At 28.6% G+C, this 19,947-nt stretch overlaps 1 long non-coding RNA gene across 1 annotated transcript; it reads left to right on the top strand.

Annotated features, from left to right (window-relative positions):
- The first annotated feature begins 473 nt into the window (after positions 1-473).
- LOC149058849 (uncharacterized) lies at positions 474-18,724 on the top strand. Its single transcript, XR_016190548.1, has 3 exons — positions 474-575; positions 10,455-10,593; positions 18,567-18,724. It is a non-coding gene; the product is annotated as an uncharacterized LOC149058849 (long non-coding RNA).
- The last annotated feature ends 1,223 nt before the right edge of the window (positions 18,725-19,947 follow it).

Genomic DNA, 19,947 nt, shown 5'->3' with positions numbered 1-19,947 from the left:
TGCCAATATAACTACCGTTAGAGCTGTTCGCACTCTGCAATATTGTATATACGTATTATTGTGTATTATATCGGATTGGGCAATAATAATATTATTATGTTTTTTTTATGACCCTCGAAAACAGATTATTGGTTGTGTGTGTGTGTGTGTGTGTGTGCGTGCGTGCGTTCGTGTGTGTGTGTGTGTGTGTGTGTGTACACATATTTAGTGGCTACGGCCAAATACCGTACCACACACGATAGACCCCTATAATATTGTACAAAACTCGGCGGTTTACGAACTTTTTATAAATATTGATGTCTGCAGTAAATGTTACATTTCAAAAAACAAAATGTGTGGAAGGTAATGTATTTTAAAAACATAATGTGATGTCGTGTGGCGATTAAAAAAAAAGATATGTATGTAATAATAATAATAATAATATCAGGTGAATTTCTCCTTGTATGTGTTACCTACGTGTTTCGTCTATTTAGTCATTCCATTTGACTGGTGAGTACTGAGTAATGATGGTTACCTTCGTTACAGTAATCTACAATAAAATTGATGTGTACAACGAAGAAGATTTTCCTGATCCGGTATGTACTGTTGAAATTATTTTTTCTTTACATTTTGAACCGATTTTTTAGTTGCTCTTATTATTCAATATTTTTAACTTAAAATTAGAAATATTTATTAATAAAAATAAAAATAATAATTAAGTCAATTAGATGCTTGGTAATGTATATTATATATACACATATATTAAGTTATGATTCCATGTTATATGAATTAGTTTAATATAGCTCGCTTATTGCTCTACACAGGTGTGTTCATACAATTATATAAGATATATATAGAGAAATAATTTTAAATTAAAAAATTACCATCAATTAACTATAGAATTTCTCACTATTTGTTCATATATTTTTAATCCTGGTGATTGCATAGTCGCTTTCTTTTTTAATCGAGCAAGAAATATACTTATACATTATAATTTATAATATAATATATACCTACTATTATAATTTTTTTTTTATATAATAATATTTATCATCTAAAATTGTAAAGTATACTTTCTAGGGCCAGACTAAAGAGTTTACCGGGTCTGGAACCCCCTGGTATTCCAAAGGCCTTTGCTCTTGTAAAAGTATATAAAAATGTTACATTATTATATAGAACTAGTTTTATACCATATATTATTATAGTGCTTTTATTTTGTTTTGTTTTTTAAGTTCAAAATTAATTTCATATGTGTTTATTAATTTTAGATCTTTCTAAATAGTAATTAATGGTAAATCGTTCAGGGGTGAATTTTTCATGGTGAACCCCAATTCGTTCTTTACTTTTTTTGAATACGGTACATCAAATTTGGACTATTAAATTTAACTTATTAACGTGTATATGATTTGAAGACTTCAATGCTCATAACATTTTTAGTTTCTTCTTCTTCATCCAGCTGATTTAGTCACCCATACTAGTCATATTAACTATTTTAATTTAAACGGTAAAACTCCAGGACGATGTGTTCATACCTACTTTATCACAAAATATTTTTTAATATATTTTATATTTTTAATTTTTATTTCTCAAAACTGTATTGAAGGTACCTATTTAAGGTATTTTGATAACATTTTATGAATTAAGTAATCGGTGGTATACGATTTATTATGATACATCAATACATCATAACAACTATGGAATGTATTTATTAAATTGTAATAAAAAAAAAGTTTTAATATAAATTTAAACGACTTGATCAAAGACATTTATTTTAATAGCTCATAATAGTTATTAAGTAATCATTACTGGATTTATAATTAATTACTAATAATTAGTTTACCATTAATTTTATTAATTTAAGTCTTATAAAAAAAAAATACATGGATACATTAGTGAAAATGAAACAACTAATTAAGGGTAACCACTAACCATCATATTATAATATTAACATTCAACCTTGTTACGTATACGGTTTTTGTTATATTATATAGAAAATATTATGCTAAGTGCTAACTTGTAAACTTTAGGATGTACCTTTTATATATTATTATTATTTAATATTATACTGCCACATAAATATATAATGTATTCATCTGTTGCTAATTTGAACCCTCGTCGAACTTGCATGCTTATGCCGTCTAGAATTAAATTATATATACATATTACCATGAATAACGCGCTTTTAATTTTACCGTATATATCGACGCCCCGCGCAGTTCAGAACTGAAACAACTATTGAGTTATAACAAATCCATGTTATGAACACCATACCATAAAATACACAATCCTATAACGATTTAAGTTCGTTCAATAACGCTATAAAATATAGTTAAAGTATTGTCTACGAGAGAACATTTTCAATATTATAATTTATTTGCTTTACGTTACATAATAGAGAATCAGTATAGAAAACTCATATTCTTTTTTTTGAGTTGTTTCAGTTTTGAAGTGGGGCATCATCTAAATATAGGTAGACGTACGATGTATTATAATATGCGTAAATATAAAATGAAAAAGTGTGCCTACCTAAATTTTCATTGTTCATATCGATTTACATAATATTTTTCGTCGAGAACATAAATCATAATATTGTCAGAAAATGGAAACTTATTGAGTATTTTTAGTTTTTATAATTTAAATGTTATCTCATCAATCGGATTACTTTACCTTGACTTTTTGTTCGTGACATTACTCCGGCGTTGTGTTTTTCTTAACCAAGTGCACACATGGTTTTTTAACACTCATTATTAATATTTTAAATATTAAATGCACACCGCACGTTTCTATGGGTTATTGGTACAACACAATACGTATATTATCGCATAACATAATAATAATAATGTAGGCCGATTTTTAACGCAAGTGTATAATATTATACACACACGTTCTTCTCATATAATAAACTTTTAATAACAAAAAAAAAAAAAAAAACTATAGCGTCTGACGTCTATTGATAGTCAATATCGCGATTGTTGATAACAATTGAAATGTCTGGGGATCAAAGTATCTTTTCTTCTTCTCTCTACAAACAACTACGCACTACAACGCACACGTTTCGGTGAACACGCACAACCGATATAATACATACAACATAGGTAATAATATTATAGTAAATTAGTAACGTATGTGCGGCCTATCTATCCATCACTATATGTATAATTACATATATTCACGAGTATATATGGCTATATGGACAGATATCGTTATTATCGGTTAAAACCGTGTAAAGTAATTTATTATTAGTGTGTGAGTGAGTAAAATGCGCTCGACAACGCATGTTAACTTACTTAAATAATAATGTAGTGTGCACTGTACAGGGCGATCCATTTATCAGTGTCTAGAAGTTTTCACTTATTTTGAAAATATTATTTTTACATACTTCGATATCGTTGCAAAAACTTATTTTTTTAAGTTATATTTTAGCGAATTCCTGACGATATCACTTTTTAGCCTTCTATTTTTTTTTTAAAAATGACATCGATTAATTTTAAGGCTAAAAGTCTTGATGCGAGAACGGAGTATCTGCAATGGACAAAAATATTTGCTCCAAACCAAAACCAAATTGTTACTCGTTTGAAATTCGATTTAAATGTATCAAGCTATTATAATACGTTAATTATACCTGTTCGAAGTAGGTATACAATTCAAAATGTATGCTGTCATTGAAAAACGTAAAATCTCGAGAAATCATGTACCTGCAGATGTTTTGTATAATGTAAAACATTTTCAATTAAGTTTACGAATTGATGATGAGTATAGAGGTAACTACACTTAAATTAAATGATTCTTGTTGTTTACACGTACGACACGTGTGTATTTCTTTCTCATCGTATTATTACGATTGCACCGAACCGGAACTTGGAAGACGACGACGTCGACGTTACCTTTATGGTCGAACGTTTGGCGGCGGCGGTTTTTCCACGTGCGCGACGGCAAGCTGTCACTGCCGTTTTTTGTATATCCGGCGCCCGCTCGCCGCGTCAGTGCACAATATATAATAATAATGATAATAATAATAATAACATTTTACGCTTTCCCGCAGCTCGGTCAGGCACACGAATGACGTAAGTGTCAATATCACGAACGCTAATTCGTCGCCGATCGGCGGAGTAACAACCGGTGCAAAATTATTAATTATTACCAATTAATACCATTAACTGGTGCTTACGTCTATAGTGTGTGACGTCTTTATAAACTTATGTAAATACTAAATAATATATACGTCTTGATTTTAGTGCGCGTTAACGCACCGTTTTTCACCGTGGAAGAGTTTTATAAGTGTCTATTATACGTCTGTTGTAAATACCAATATATTTTATTGTTATTGTTTGTTTATCATTTATTATAATGTGATTTGATGATCACTATAACATGTTTGATATCCTTGTCTAGTTGAAACATGTTTGAAGACGAAGACGACCATGATGAGTGATGACGCGCGTTGTGTGTAGGGCGCGGTCAGGTCAGTTGACTGACAACGGAACACCATGCACGTAGCCAAATGGACGAAATTCTACAATCCAGATATTCAATCTCAAATCAAATTTCAACGCTATAAATTTGTTTTTCATATAAAGTCCGGTTTTTCGGGATCATCAATATTTAATTTATTAGATGCTGTTACTGCGTATCAATTTTGAAATTGTGACATTGATCAACAATTGCGTCTAAAACCAAATTTGGTTTTTGTGATCAGTGTACAAATTGAACTTCATAATTTTTTTTAGATTTTTCAGCCGTTATATTCATTTACAATATACTAGGATTCTTATATGAAACTTGATTATAGCCAACATAAACACACATGTTAATTTGATTATATGAGTGATATACTAATGGATCTTCACTATCAGGTATATGATGGAAACTGTTAAGTAAACGGAACAAAAGTCGCAGTAAAATATCCCCACTTACCATTAACAGGGCAAAACACTTTATGAGGCCCTGGGCAGTAGTATCATGAGGCTCCTACGACTTGGACTTAGTAATAGAAAAAGTAACTGAACTATAAATTATTTTTAATTATTTTCATTTCAAATTAAAATATAGGTAGTATAATATAAATTTAAAAATAATCCATGTATTTAATGGGCCATTATTAAAAGCATATAATATGACATAATTATACATTTATATACATTCAAACGATTTATTATGAATTAAACAATTAGACATTTCTACATATTACATTTTTACCAAGGGTTATATTAGGTTGTACGTTTCTTTCGTAAGTACATTATTACATATTATATTGTATTGTGTTATGGGCAAGATTTAAATTTATAAGCGATAAGCTATATATAAAAACAACTTTGAGTAAAAATAAAGTTTTAAACGTTCGTCGCCAATATAACCAATATAACCATGCTTCTGTTTAAACAAATGTACAATTTAATTTTTTACACGATTTTATTAACCGGGGCATTTTTTTGGTTTATCATTAGCTATATGCATCAGTTAGTTCAATTTATTGTACTATACGTCTTGCACTGCACAATGCACATATCACGGGGTAACCGCAACAGATTGATGATGGCTGCATACTAGTTGCGGTCATGACGATTTTTGAGATAAACAGATATAACAGTTGCGGTCACGCCAATTTAGGTAATATCTTAATTGCGGTCATAGCTTTATTATACTCCAATTATAGGCGAAATTTATATTATACGATAAACATATTTTTCGATATAATGTACACAGCGTTTATAAATAAAATAGATTAAATTGTATACTCCGATCATAGTTTTGAATATTCGAATAATTTAAACAAAGTATCAACATTTTTAACCATACCTACACAATAAATAATAGTGTGTTTAGACATTCCCAAGTATGTTATATTTTCTATATAAATGGGAAGGAAAATGTTGATTGATACATTTTTCTAAATTAAAATAATTATATAAAGTATAAACTATATTATATTATTTAGTATACTTACCTAGTTATTATTATTTGAGTGACCGCAACTAGTATGTAACCTTTTTGAGGGGTGACCGCAACTAGTACACACCGCTAATAATTGCTTATTACTGTTTTATTGTGTGGTCTATATGTTTTTACTTATAATTTAAGGAAAATAACTAAATATATTGTTACCATCATAGAGATCATAGATGGCATAAAATATGACCAACTCTGCTGAAAATCTGATACTTGCACAGACCTCAATGTCTATTATGTTTCGAAGTGTAACAATTTGTCATGGATTATTTATTGGGATGTTTACATTTTTTTTTTAAATTTAATTAGCGATTGAAGCATATTAGTTAGATCAATAAAATGGTCAATCAACCTTAAATGTTTTGAACTCTGGCTAAATCACTTGAGATTTAACCAATAAATAAAATACTTAGGACCATTATACGATGATTTAATACCGAAGGAGCCAAAATCCCGATATTTCTGTCCGAAATTTGTTTTTTGCTAGTGATCTTCAAGCATGGATATTATTAGTGTCAGGGGCGTAATTAAGGGGGGGATGAGAGGGATATATCCCCCCCAGAGCCTATATAATGTGTGTATTTATATATTAATTTGAAGCTTATGGAATTATATGTTTTATCGTGCTGACATCACGACGAAATATATTAAATATAATTAATATCAAGAAATCTATAAATTATTATTTAATTTAAAAGTAAATTTTGATTCTAATATATTCAAAATTTACATTTTTAAGAAATTATCATAATATTGTATAGGTACTAAATTGTGTAGAATTTTAAAGCACATTTATTAATACATTTTGTGTACATATATATATTAGTTTAAGAATTTTTGATAAAATAGTTTTCCCAGATATTGTACTTGAAAATCTAAGTATTTTGTGTAGAAAAAAATGTTTATCCCCCCCTAAGACAAATTTCTAATTACGCCACTGAATTTAGTGTATTACTTGAATAGGAGCAAGTACGAGTATAACTATATTAAATATGCCTACATTTATATGTTATATTTATTTTGGGCATCATAGATGTTCTAGCGAGGGAGAGGTAGATCCCCATCTCCTCGTGATATTTTTTTTAGTATCCCAAATAACACAAACAACAGATACTCTATATTATATCAGTGTTTTCATATGCAAATGTAATCTGTAAGTGGCAAACATCGCTATTGTATAATGTATAGACAAGAAGTTAGATATTAGATATCACGCTGTTTCTATCTAACATTTGACTATATAGATATGTATCACATTTTTCAACTGTCAACCTTCAATTGCACAAATTTTATATATGATTTGTTGAAACTTTAACTCATTTTCAATCAGTCAATTTTTGAGGTAAGAAAAAGAGTACCTAGATAAATTTCAGTCTTCAGTTCAAAACTATATTCGTGTAAGTATATAGTCCTTATGCAGTAAAAAAAATAAATAAAAGCCAAAATCAAATTCAAGGTCATCTGACCGAAGTATAGGTATATTATGTTAAATCGTGATCACACTGAATAGTGTATACCTAACTTTAATAAATTACAATAACTTTTTTTTTAAATTTATTTAACCGCAATAAAGATAATGTTTATTGCGATGTAATATATGTTTAATGTGTGTTCCATTGTTATTGCACATCAACATTGTAAACTTTTCAATCAATTGTTCTATCGCCTTTTAAAATAAAAAATCAGAGAATGCTGCTGATAGTATAGTACCTATATCTCGATATTGGCTATTGCCTATTATAGATACCTATTAGATAATATCGGCAACTCAATATTAGATAATATAACACGTCCAATCCATCTTTACCGCGTCGCGAGCAGTCGGACGAAGTTTTAAAATTGTACCATTGACTTCAATGGTTCATTTTCTATACAGTTCAACATCATACCATTATGATGTATTATAATTTATAACATCATCACTGCAGCTGCCAGCTGGCTATACAGAATCGCCATCGATGAGTCTATAAAGCTTGGTTGGCGAGGGGGTGGGTCCGGTTTAGCGCCGGACACACCTCGACCGCTATTAACTATTATTATTATTATACCTGTAGCAGATACAGTAACCATTACAGGTTACCTACCCATTATAGGTATATATACCTATGTCCTACACCTATATAATTTATTATGTAGTTTGATGATATCGGAAGAGGCAATACCTGGGAAAGTCGATCTACAAACTCTTTCAGCATTGGTTGGTGTATACATTTTGTATACTGTAATATACGTCCGTGGACTCGATATACTCATAAAAAATCGTGTGTACCTTGGCGAGGGGGCGGGGGGGAGTCGTCATCACTGGCAAACCTGCTCTCCGAACTCGGGGCCCCGTAATCGATATTACTTTATATTACTTATTTCCCAATAATTATAGCTCGACTCAGCCGACCTTATGCTTGACGATAATATTGTATATTTTTTTTTACTTACAAATAGGCATTACTGTGAATTACTATACTGTATTGCGTACTAACCTGCATGGCTGCATGTTAATAGCATTGTCGTCGTTGTTTACAGCGAGGAGACAGCTGCTGTGGCCTTTGAGGCGCCGGTGACTTTAGGTCAAATTATTTGAATAATAAAAAAAAAACATTGCCGGTAGGGGGGATGATGCCCTATATCGATCCCCTCTCCAAACCACTGCTGCTTATCATCATAATTCATAATATAACATACATGGCGATCGTGTGGTTTTAGGAAAACACAATAATAACAATCAAGGATTTTATAATACAATTTATATTAAAAACATGATTTATCGACTGCTGCAGAAAAGAATTTGGTAAAGGTTTCGAGATACTAATATGATCTAAATCAACTTAGCAATTAATAATATAAATAAATATATAATGCACCAGCTGCTTATGTTTTCTGCGTTAATTTATGGTTAAGCGCGTAAACACGTGTCAAGTGCATGTTTGTTATTTATTCAGGAATCAAATATGTAAATCTTTATATTTAATATTAAACGATTTCACTCCAAAATATGTAAATTGGAAAAATTGTGAACGAAATAAAATAAAATGTGTGAGCTTATAACTAACGCTATTTTTTTAAACTTAAATACATATAGGTATCAATATCATATCACATTTTTTATAAAACAATTACCGATATTATTCGTAATACACTAATACGAGTGGTACCTAATTTAAAATAATGTACTTTTTTAATAAGAACTAAGAAACGATTCCAAAATTCCAACAGGCAGTAATTGCAATCGTAAAAACTTTCGGCAGTTGTAAGTTATAATTGATAAATAATATTCTTTGCTCTTTGCTCATCCTTTGAAAATTCTAAATTTCAAATGTAAAATCCCTAAATGCTATCCACTGATCACTGATTCGAAAGTACTTATTTTTCAAAATATTTAATATCTATAGGTTAGGTTAATTTAATGTGCCTATGATAGGTAAAAATGTACAATATATAAAACTTATACATAGTATGCTAGCTGTACTACACGACTCCGACGGGAAAAAAAATAAACAACACAAGCTCCAACACGGTCTGCAGGTGAATATAGTTCCGTTGAATATTTTTTAAAAAGTCACCAATCAAACCGCATAGATGGCGTCACGTGAGATATACTTATTTGTTCGCCAAGTTGTCCGGGACTATGAGTTGATTGGGTCAAGTCGTATACACTCCAAATGGATTGTGCGATCGAGATCGATTATAAGTTGTTGTGCTGTTCGTTAATATGATAGTATATATTCGGCAGTTTCAGAAAACACTCCAATAGGACCCATTCATAGAAAAAATCAGGGATGATACTAGGAATTTTTCAAATAAGAAGTCATATTTTTTTTAACATGTAAAAAGTAAAAAAAAATATGTCTTTAAAAAAAACAATACAGAACGTACCACCCCACATTCTGTTTGATATTTTACGATGTACATAATATGTATACGATGTAATGATATAAAACATAAACAATCTATAGTTTGCACCTTAAGAATTTTTAATTCTATTAATTGATGGGGGGGGGGGGGTGAACACCTGCAGGGAGGGATACACTCGATCGGAATTTGACATTTATACAATATAATATAGAATTATGAAACTATAATATACCTAGACAGATTGATATTATGTCCTCGAGAATTAAACATTTTGCATGAATTACATGGTTTTCATTAATGTGTATTATTAAGTATAGGTGTATTATAAAATTTGATGTGCTTTGAAACCAAAAATGCTATGAATGCAATACAATAAAGTATAAACACAAATGCTGTTTTTTCGGAATGATTTTGTGGACTTATAGGTCAGTATAATATAGGTACGTTTTACAATAATAATATTAATAATAATACTACCCTGGTCCTCTACATGAGTTTTTCTCAGTGAAAGGTCTAACAATAATCTTTTTAATATTAATTTTAATATAAAATAAATGATAATAATAATATATGTATGTGCGTACCTTTAACTGTTTTGTGTATAGGTACCTCTACGGTGTGTGTGGCTTACACAAAATATAATAATATATGATAGTATGAATATACGCTTATATGTGTAGGTACCTACAAGGCTGCGGGGAAATCAATTTTTCGTCGCGGCATTTGTTTTACGACGCGGAAAACTGCACGACTGGTGGCTGAGGGGTGGAAACAAGGGAAAGCCGCCGAGTACATTGACGTTTTCAGAAGTTGTTTACCGTAAGTATACTTTGCCGCCGACGGCCGAACCGGACGATCGAGCGACACTGAAAATGTGACGCCGTCGTCTTTGCGCACTAAAAATGTAAACTTCATATTCTCATATATTCCTCGAAACTGGTAAAGTAAAGCTTTAAAAGGTAAAAAAAATTTTTAAAATCCTATGTTTAATAAACATAATAGCTATTAATCATGTTTAAACCATGGAATGGAATGTTTTTTGATTCGTAACATTTACAAAATCTCACTTTCATGAAATACCTACCTATGACTTAGAATATAAATATAGTAAATTTCATGTAGAAAACAAAATTCTAAAGTATTGATAATTTTTTTTTAAGATTGTAAATAACAAATTTACGTTTTACATGTAAAAAAAAAAAAAGCGGGTAAGTCGTGGATGTCGCTCTGCTGTACAGTAGGTTACTGTAATGGATGGGATTAAATTTGAATGCAATGATAGGTATATCATTGTATACGAAAAACGATTCTGAACGGAGACGGTTTATCTGTCTAGAATATATTATAGATTACTAAAAATTTTCAAATCTTAGATTTAAAAAGAAAATATTTTATGAATTTCTTGCTTAAAATAATTTGCGAATTTTCGTGATTTTTACGTATGTTGTCAAAATTAAAATTTAAATGCTTGTAAAATTTAATTTATTGTAAACTCTTTTTATTATTAATATTAATTGTTTTGATACCTTATATATATTCTGTTTCACATTTACTCATTGTGCCTAAGGTATAGATTGTAAATTTCTTTTAAAAATAATAAAAAAAAAAAAAATGTGAATATTCATTTCTTTTATTTTTCAACTGCTATTGTAAAAATATATTAGGAACCTTGTATTAAATTTTCAAATCTTAGAAATAAAAGGAAAATATTTTATGAATTTCTATCTAAGATAATTTGAACATTGCCGTATTTTTTATGGATTTAGTCAAAATTTGAACTGTAAATGATTATAAAAAAAATTTGTGACTCTATATTTCTTTTATTTTTCAACTGCTATTGTGAAAATATATTAGGAGCCTTGTATAAAATTTTCAAATCTTAGATATAAAAGAAAAATACTTTTTGAATTTCTAATTTAAAATAATTTGAGAATTTTCGTGATTTTTATGTATTTTGTCAAAATTCAAACTTTGAATGCATTTAAAAAATATTATTCATTTATATTTATTTTATTTTTCAACTGCTATTGTAAAAATATGATAGGAGCCTTGTATTAAATTTTCAAATCTTAGATTTAAAAAGAAAAACTTTTATGAATTTCTATCTAAGATAATTTGAACATTGCCGTAATTTTTATGTATTTAGTCAAAATTTGAATTTTAAATGCTTATAAAAAAAATTTGTGACTACGCATTTCTTTTATTATTCAACTGCTGTTGTAAAAATATGATAGGAGCCTTGTATTAAATTTTCAAATCTTAGATCAAAAAAGAAAAATTTTTATGAATTTCTATCTAAGATAATTTGAACATTGCTGTAATTTTTAGTATTAAGTCAATATTTGAACTTCAAATGCTAATAAAAAAAATTGTGCCTATGTATTTTTATAATTTTTTGATTACTATAAGAATAACTTATGAGGAACTTTGTATTCAATTTTCAAGTATTTTGATAGGGCCAAAAAAAATTTATCGACCCTTCCAAAAAAATTTTCAGAAATATTGAAAATTTCAGTTGTCTATAAATATCTCAAAAAAAGTCAAAATATTTTGAAAATTAAATCATGTAAAGAAAATGCCAATCTTAATAAATGGTAAAATTTTCAAGTATCTAGGACTCATACTTTTTGAATAATAACAAATATTTAAAATCGTTTCAGGATAAATCGTTATCGTTACGCTATTTCGTAAAAATTTAAAATTCAAACGCACTTAAAATTTTTTCTATAATGATACTTCGAGTTTTCTCTATAGCTACTTGAAGTAAAACTTATGGAAAACTTAGTGATGTATTCTTAATCTTTAGTTATAAACACAAACAATTTTATGATTTTTCAGCTTCAAAATTACTTGCAAATTTTCACATTTTCGACAGATTTCGTAAAAATTTGAACTATAAACGCTTATAAAAAAAAATTGTGCCTATGTATTCTTATAATTTTTTAATCACTTTAAGAATAACTTATGAGGAACTTTGTATTAAATTTTCAAGTATTTTGATCGGGCCAAAAAAATTTTATCGACACTTCAAAAAAAAATTTTCAGACAAATTGAAAATTTCAGTCGTCTATAAATATCTCCAAAAAAGTCAAAATATTTTGAAAATTTAATCATGTAAAGAAAATACCAATCCTAATAACTGGTAAAATTTTCAAGTATCTAGGACTTATACTTTTTGAATAATAACAAATATTTAAAATCGTTTCAGGATAAATCGTTATCGTTACGCTATTTCGTAAAAATTTAAAATTCAAACGCACTTAATATTTTTTCTATAATGATACTTCGAGTTTTCTCTATAGCTACTTGAAGGAAAACTTATGGAGAACTTAGTGTTGTATTTTTAATCCTTAGTTATAAACGCAAAAAATTTTATGATTTTTCAACTTCAAAATTACTTGCGAATTTTCGCGTTTTCGACAGATTTCGTAAAATTTTGAACTATAAAAGCTTATTAAAAAAAATTGTGACTTACGATTTTTAATTTTTTTTAGCTACAATAAGAAAAACTCATAAGGAACCTTGTATTAAATTTTCAAGTTTTTTTGGTCGTCCAACATTTTTTTACCGACACTTCAAAAAAAAATGCTCAAAAAAAGTGTAAATTTCAGTGGTCTATAAATAACTCAAAAAAAGTCAAAAATTTTTGAAAATTAAACTGTATATAGAGAACACTAACATTAACATTTGGTGAAAATTTCAAGTATTTAAAGTGATTATTTTTTGAATTACAACCATATAAAAAAATCGATTTGGTCGAAAACTGATTTTGCGTAAAAATTCCCGTTTTTCTGTCATTTTTTTTTTGTTTTTCTCGATTTTTTTGAAAACTGTCGGAAAATGTTTACTTTTGACCTCTATAATGCACCAAGGATCTTCAATTTTACATCGGAAACCACCCCCAAAGTTTGAAATCGAAGCATTATTTCGACTAGTTATGCTGTACACAGACACAAAAAAAAAACACACACATCATTGTAAAATCAATACATTCATCACTTCGTTCAGAATCTAACAGATCGTAAAAAAAGTTATAGTTTGATCTAAATGTTAAATTGGTTAATCAGTATATTTGTTACAAATTATTATGATAATATTTAAATAATAAATAAACGTATTACCACGATTTAAGATATATATATATATATATATATATATATTAAATCGTGCGTATTACCAACAAATCACAAGATTACGACAGTAATGACATGTTATGCAGACAATACCTATAGGTATCGTTTAGGACGTTAGGACACAATAAATCAATACAGTGATCATAAGAATGATCACTAATATTAAAGTCACTTTATGCAATTAAAACTATAACCTTCCTAAAGTAGCATAATTTTTTTTAGAAAATTTCAATTTTTTAGATTTTTCACTTAGCACTATACTTTTGTGCCAAATTTCACGTTTCTACCTATAAAAAATTTACCTTATGTCCTTATATAATTTTGGTGACAAGACAATTAATCAGTAACAAAAAATCAAATGTTAAGGATCTCCCTTGTTGAAAAGGCTTAATATTTAGTTTTTGATTTTTAGCTAATAATCTATTTTTCTACCAAGCATTTTTAAATTAGTAATTCATTGAGTGTAGTTTTTAACTTGTACACATAACGATGGCCGAGTGGAAATCCTCCAAAGAAAAGGTTAGTTTTAATTTTTCATCAAACATGTTTCTTATAAAAAATTATGTCTATTATTTTCCTCCTGTTATTAAAATTCATTTAATCATTTGATCATAAATTACCGACATTTATAGTCGAAATCAGTGTTGTAATGTTGTGTACTGTATTTAGAGGGATATTATTTGTAGATACTAATCATAATATGAAAAAATAAATAATATTATCTTGCCATTTATTTTGTGTTTTTTTTTTTTTTATTATTATTTTTTATAAAGTTTTCCTGACTAAGTCATGATAACTTAGGTATTATACTTTATATGTGTTAAATACAATACTTAACAAAAAACGTACTATATAAATTTCTCACCTATGCTGAAGAAATTAGTATTACATTATTGGAGAGAAATAGATGCGGCCGTTAAGTTAAATAATCGTGTGGTTTGTAGTCTAATGACGTCATGCGCTAGTTTTAAATTCCTCGATATCACTTAAAATAGTAATTTTAGTAATATAGTTCTGATTTTGGGAAGATCTATTTTCCTCCAAAATGAGATACCATTTTCCTCCTCTGACCATTTTCAACCACAAAAAAAAGGTTGGTTTCCATTTCCGCCCACCATATTTTCGACTAAAATTGTGTCTATTTTCCTTCAATATTTTAGCCAGTGTTCTAGAATTACGTTCCGTATTGTAAAGATAAAGTAAGGCTATTAGATCACTTTTGTGCTTATCTGTTGATGATTATTGATTTTGGTATCGACTGTCTAAATCAGCTATCGAAAAACGCTTGTCTGAGTAATTACAAAAAATAAAATAATATTATTATTCATATAATGTCTAATTTTTTTTCTTTACATGAGCATTGATTTCTTGCTAAAATGTCCTATAATTACAAAAATAATAATAATGTTATAATCAATTTATTATTATTATTATTATTTTTTTTTTTGTTATGCATACATAATTTATACCAACTATATTTTATTATTTTATTTATTATTTATTGGAAAATGGCTACGGCCCTGATTTTAAGTCTGAATATATAGAGAATATTTTACCTTTAAATAATAATTGGGAAATATTATTGGTGTTCTACATTGACTACATTCATTTAAATATATATATATATATTATGATTCTGAGCTATTATAGTTTTTGTAAGAATATATTTCGATTTACTCGTGGTGCACCACATGCACACACCACACGTCTTATTAATTATGTGATTATTATTTAAGGATTTGGTATTACCGTAGATAAATGATCGGTTCAATAATCTATATTGATGCTTAAATTTCAGAATTTCTATTGCGTCAAATAAAAAAAAAAAATGGCGTTAGAATAAAAACTGAACGGTTTTTAGGTGAAGCTTAACCGTATTACTAATATACATAATAGGTAATCCAATTCCACTGCATATTATCCGGCACTGATACAGAAATGCTAAATACAAATAGAATTAGAAAAAATTAATTGTTGGTATTGACTTATTTAATTTTTTTTAAAGTTATTATAGTATACAATGAAGATAGGTATTGATTTTGTTTTTCAATTATTTCTGTATGCTTACGGTATATCTAAGTTATCTGGAATTCGTACAAGGAAAAAATAGGTTTCAAGTTCATACCAAAATAAACTATTTAATTTACTATAATATATTTTGTATAATCTTTGAACACAGGACGGAAATGGTCGTGAGTCATCGTTTACAATGCCGTCAAATATTAAAAATCATAATATGATGTTATCGGTACTCTGCAGATAACACTATATATACATATACTGTTTGTTAGATTTATGAGAAGCTTACTGCTTAGTGCTTACCTGTATCACAAAACGTTTTCAATTATTCTTCAGTCCGGACGACATATAAACGTCAAGCGTTGATATTATAAAACGATTTCGACATTTTGGTTAGAAATTTAAAATACATATCTGTTAAGAAGACGTCGCACTCGTATGTGTTGTCTTTGTCTTACACACGTACGACATAGGAAATGTTCGTTCGCTAGTTTTGATATTAGAGTGAATCCACCTATTATCAAACTTTTAGGTAGCAATATTATCTGTGTTCTCTTGTTGGTTTTTTACGATATTTTAATTTTTAAGTGAGTTATGAACATTTTAAAATATTCATAATTTACATACCCATAACTCACTTAAAAATTGAAATATCGTAAAAAACCAACGAGAGAACACAGATAATGTTGCTACCTAAAAGTTTGATAATAGATGGATTCACTCTAATATCAAAACTGACAATACCCTATTGAAACTAGCGAACGAACATTTCCTATGTCGTACGTGTGTAAGACGGAGACAACACATGCGGGTGCGACGTCCTCTTAATTGTTATTATAGAACCATCAGATATAAAATACATATTTTGTTTATCAAAATGTTAAACGTTTTCTATTTTCAATATACAATAATACGCGATTTCAGATTCGACATAGTAGATAAATTGTAAATAGGTACTCTGTTACTGTACCACGAGAGAGAATAATCAGTCCGTCGACCGATTCTCGTCAGTGTTGCACATCTCTCACCAACTTTTCGACGATCATGTGGTTCTCGACGCGCCAATCGAATCATTTGTGATGTGTGACAAGTGATTATTCTCTCGTGACATACAGTACAGACTCGGACTATAGTACGGTATACTTAAATGCATTAAAATATTTCTAACCAAATACATAAAGAGAAAGAGACAACTTAAATTAGGTCTCTTGTAAATTGCGTTATTAATTTGTAATACCTATAATAGTTAATAGATATCGTTTAATATTATAATATATTATTTTGATTTGACAAAAGTGATGTAGGTAGGTACTGAGTTCAATAAAAATATTTAACAATTAATCAAAATATTATTCTGCAGTACTTAGTTTAATTCATATAGTAATAACAGTGTGTTAACTTATAAAATAAACAAATCATAAAAATTTAATAATTCATCAAACTAATAATTATTATTATCGTTTTCCGATAAGTATTTCATTGATTATTGACGAATAACGAATTAAACATAAGCAGCTTCATATTAATTTATACCTAAATGTTTCAAATTTACTATTTACAATGGTATTGCTAAAATTGATTAATTTTTTTTTTCAAATAATTATCCTTTACAAATGTGAGTCAACGTACAAAATGTTTGAAAATTATTATATTTTATTTCAGGCTGAGGTAAAATAATTCAGATCGTTGATTAAATCGCGGTTTTGCACTCTGCAGTTTTTCAAATTCTTAATAATTGCTTAAAGTATCAATCGTTTGCACTACTATATACTATTATTAGAAAAATTCTCAATTTTTAAATTAGTAACTTAATTACGTGAAATCACGGACACACTGTAAGAAGATATTAGAATACTACTCAACATATCATTATAGTTTGTGTTCATACGACAGTCGACAATTCATATAATAATTAAAGTAAAAAGGAATAACCCTAAGTACCTACATTTTTAATATGATAGTTACGATTTATGGTAAATTGATATTGACTCATTTCTGTGCTCAGTGTTCCGTTTCTTTTACCTAGACTATATAAAATATATAAGTATTAAGTAGCGCATGCCTATAATATTATCAAGTGAACGTTCTTCAAGTTTTATTGAGTCCTTTTAGAGCGCAAACTAGGTACATCAGAATACATTTTGGAGCACAACGTCGGCTATTAAAATAAATAAATCGTAATTGCTACCGGAAACGCAGGTTGAAATCAATAGCGGACGTCCGGTCGCACCCACGCACGGGTATATACAATTTATTGTATATATATTTTAGGTACATAACTAATAAATATATAAATAAATTGTTATATATACCTACTCGTTGCGTCAAACTGGTAGTGTGTTGGATGCGTTTTGTGTTCGTCTCCCATTGATCGCTGCATGATGTTGTTCACAAGTCTTAGGCGTCTAAAAGCTAAAAGGTCAACGAAAATACACCGAAAAACTAGCTTTACCATGTAGTATGAAAATGCAAAACCTTTAAAATGCAAAATAAAGTTATGATAATTACAGGTCCCCAGATAAAATAAAATTGATTTGACGGAAACTGTCTTTACGCGAATCATCACATTTTCTTTTAATTTTTGTTAGTTTTTCAATGTTATTAGTGTCGACCGTTGTATTTATTTTGTATTCCACTTAGGTGCCGATCAAATGTATTATCAGAGATCCCGTACGCCAACGTTGAAGATCAAGACAATATAGTCATCCGAAATGTTATGTCTAAAGAAAAACATACTGTAAAACAATTAACCAATAAAATACATTCCTTGTTTTGTTAAGAAATCCAGAACAACACCTAATAACTAAAAAGTTGTCCTAGTATTTTTTTTTTTTGTTTATGGTAATCTGAAACAAAACGTTCTAGTCTTGCGTTATATTTATCTACTCTTTGTATTATATAATAATTAATATTATGCAATATCATTATTTTGTATTTACAATTATTTCTCCGCCATAAAAATATTATCATTTTGTGCTAATACTTATGCTTCTATAATATTGTACGCCGTCGTACAATAACTTCCGATTTACACGAGGAGTACCAGTATAATGTGTTTTCATGAATTCCAAATATAAAATCATACTATTATTATTATGACTTGTTAGATAATATTAATATAATTATTATCTTATCATTGGCCCGGTGCCGTGTTCTGTGACTGATACAGGTATAATGGAAGCGAAAGGACCGGTGCCGTGTTCTGTTCCATACCAACGCGATTCGTGGAAAAACTGTGTAGGTACGTGGAGATTCCATCTATACATAGATTAACACCGATGTGCGTCGGGAAATTCACCAATAAACATTAAAAATTCATTGAAAAACAAAAAAAAACACACATTCACTTAATTATTTTTGTGTGACGTATCTATTGTCGTTTACTACAAAAATTAAAATATAAAAAAAAAATTATAGTGATAGAAAATTAAAAATCTTACTAATTAGACTATTTTTCCCCTTTCGATTAGCTGTTGGTGTGCATAGTTGTTAATTCTTATCTGACTTAAAAAAACCGCGAATCACTTATCAGAGGCCCTTTATTCATTTAATAATATAATATATACAGGGTACCAAGCATTCGCTCCCCTTTCTCCTTTAATAATGAAGTTATATTCAAAATCTAAATTTTGGAATCTTTAAATATACTCAAAGACCATATTTTCTAATTTTTTGGATGTTTTTTGCCACTTCGATAGGTACATCAAAATACTCAAAATAATTATCCACTAAATAATTTACAGTAAAAAAGTGGGTTCTCATTTGATAAACAAAAGTTTGTATTGCTACAGGATACTCCTTAAGCGGTACAAAAATCTCAATAATTCGAAAATATGATCTTAGGGCATATTTAAAGATTCCAAAAATCAGATTTTGAATACCTTCATTAATGTGAATGGTGAATCACTCTGTATACTTTGTAGATAATATAGTTGAAAATATGTTTTGTACCTATTTAAAAAAAAAAAAAAAAAAAAATTGTAAGAATGAGAGGTTATGAACTGATATTTGATAGGATTGT

This window comes from Diuraphis noxia, unplaced genomic scaffold, assembly GCF_037042655.1.
Source record: "Diuraphis noxia isolate RWA-SAM2 unplaced genomic scaffold, SU_Dnox_SAM2 contig0002, whole genome shotgun sequence".
Lineage (NCBI taxonomy): Eukaryota > Metazoa > Arthropoda > Insecta > Hemiptera > Aphididae > Diuraphis > Diuraphis noxia.
Note: the sequence above shows the minus strand (reverse complement) of the source record. Positions and strands in the feature narration are given on the sequence as shown.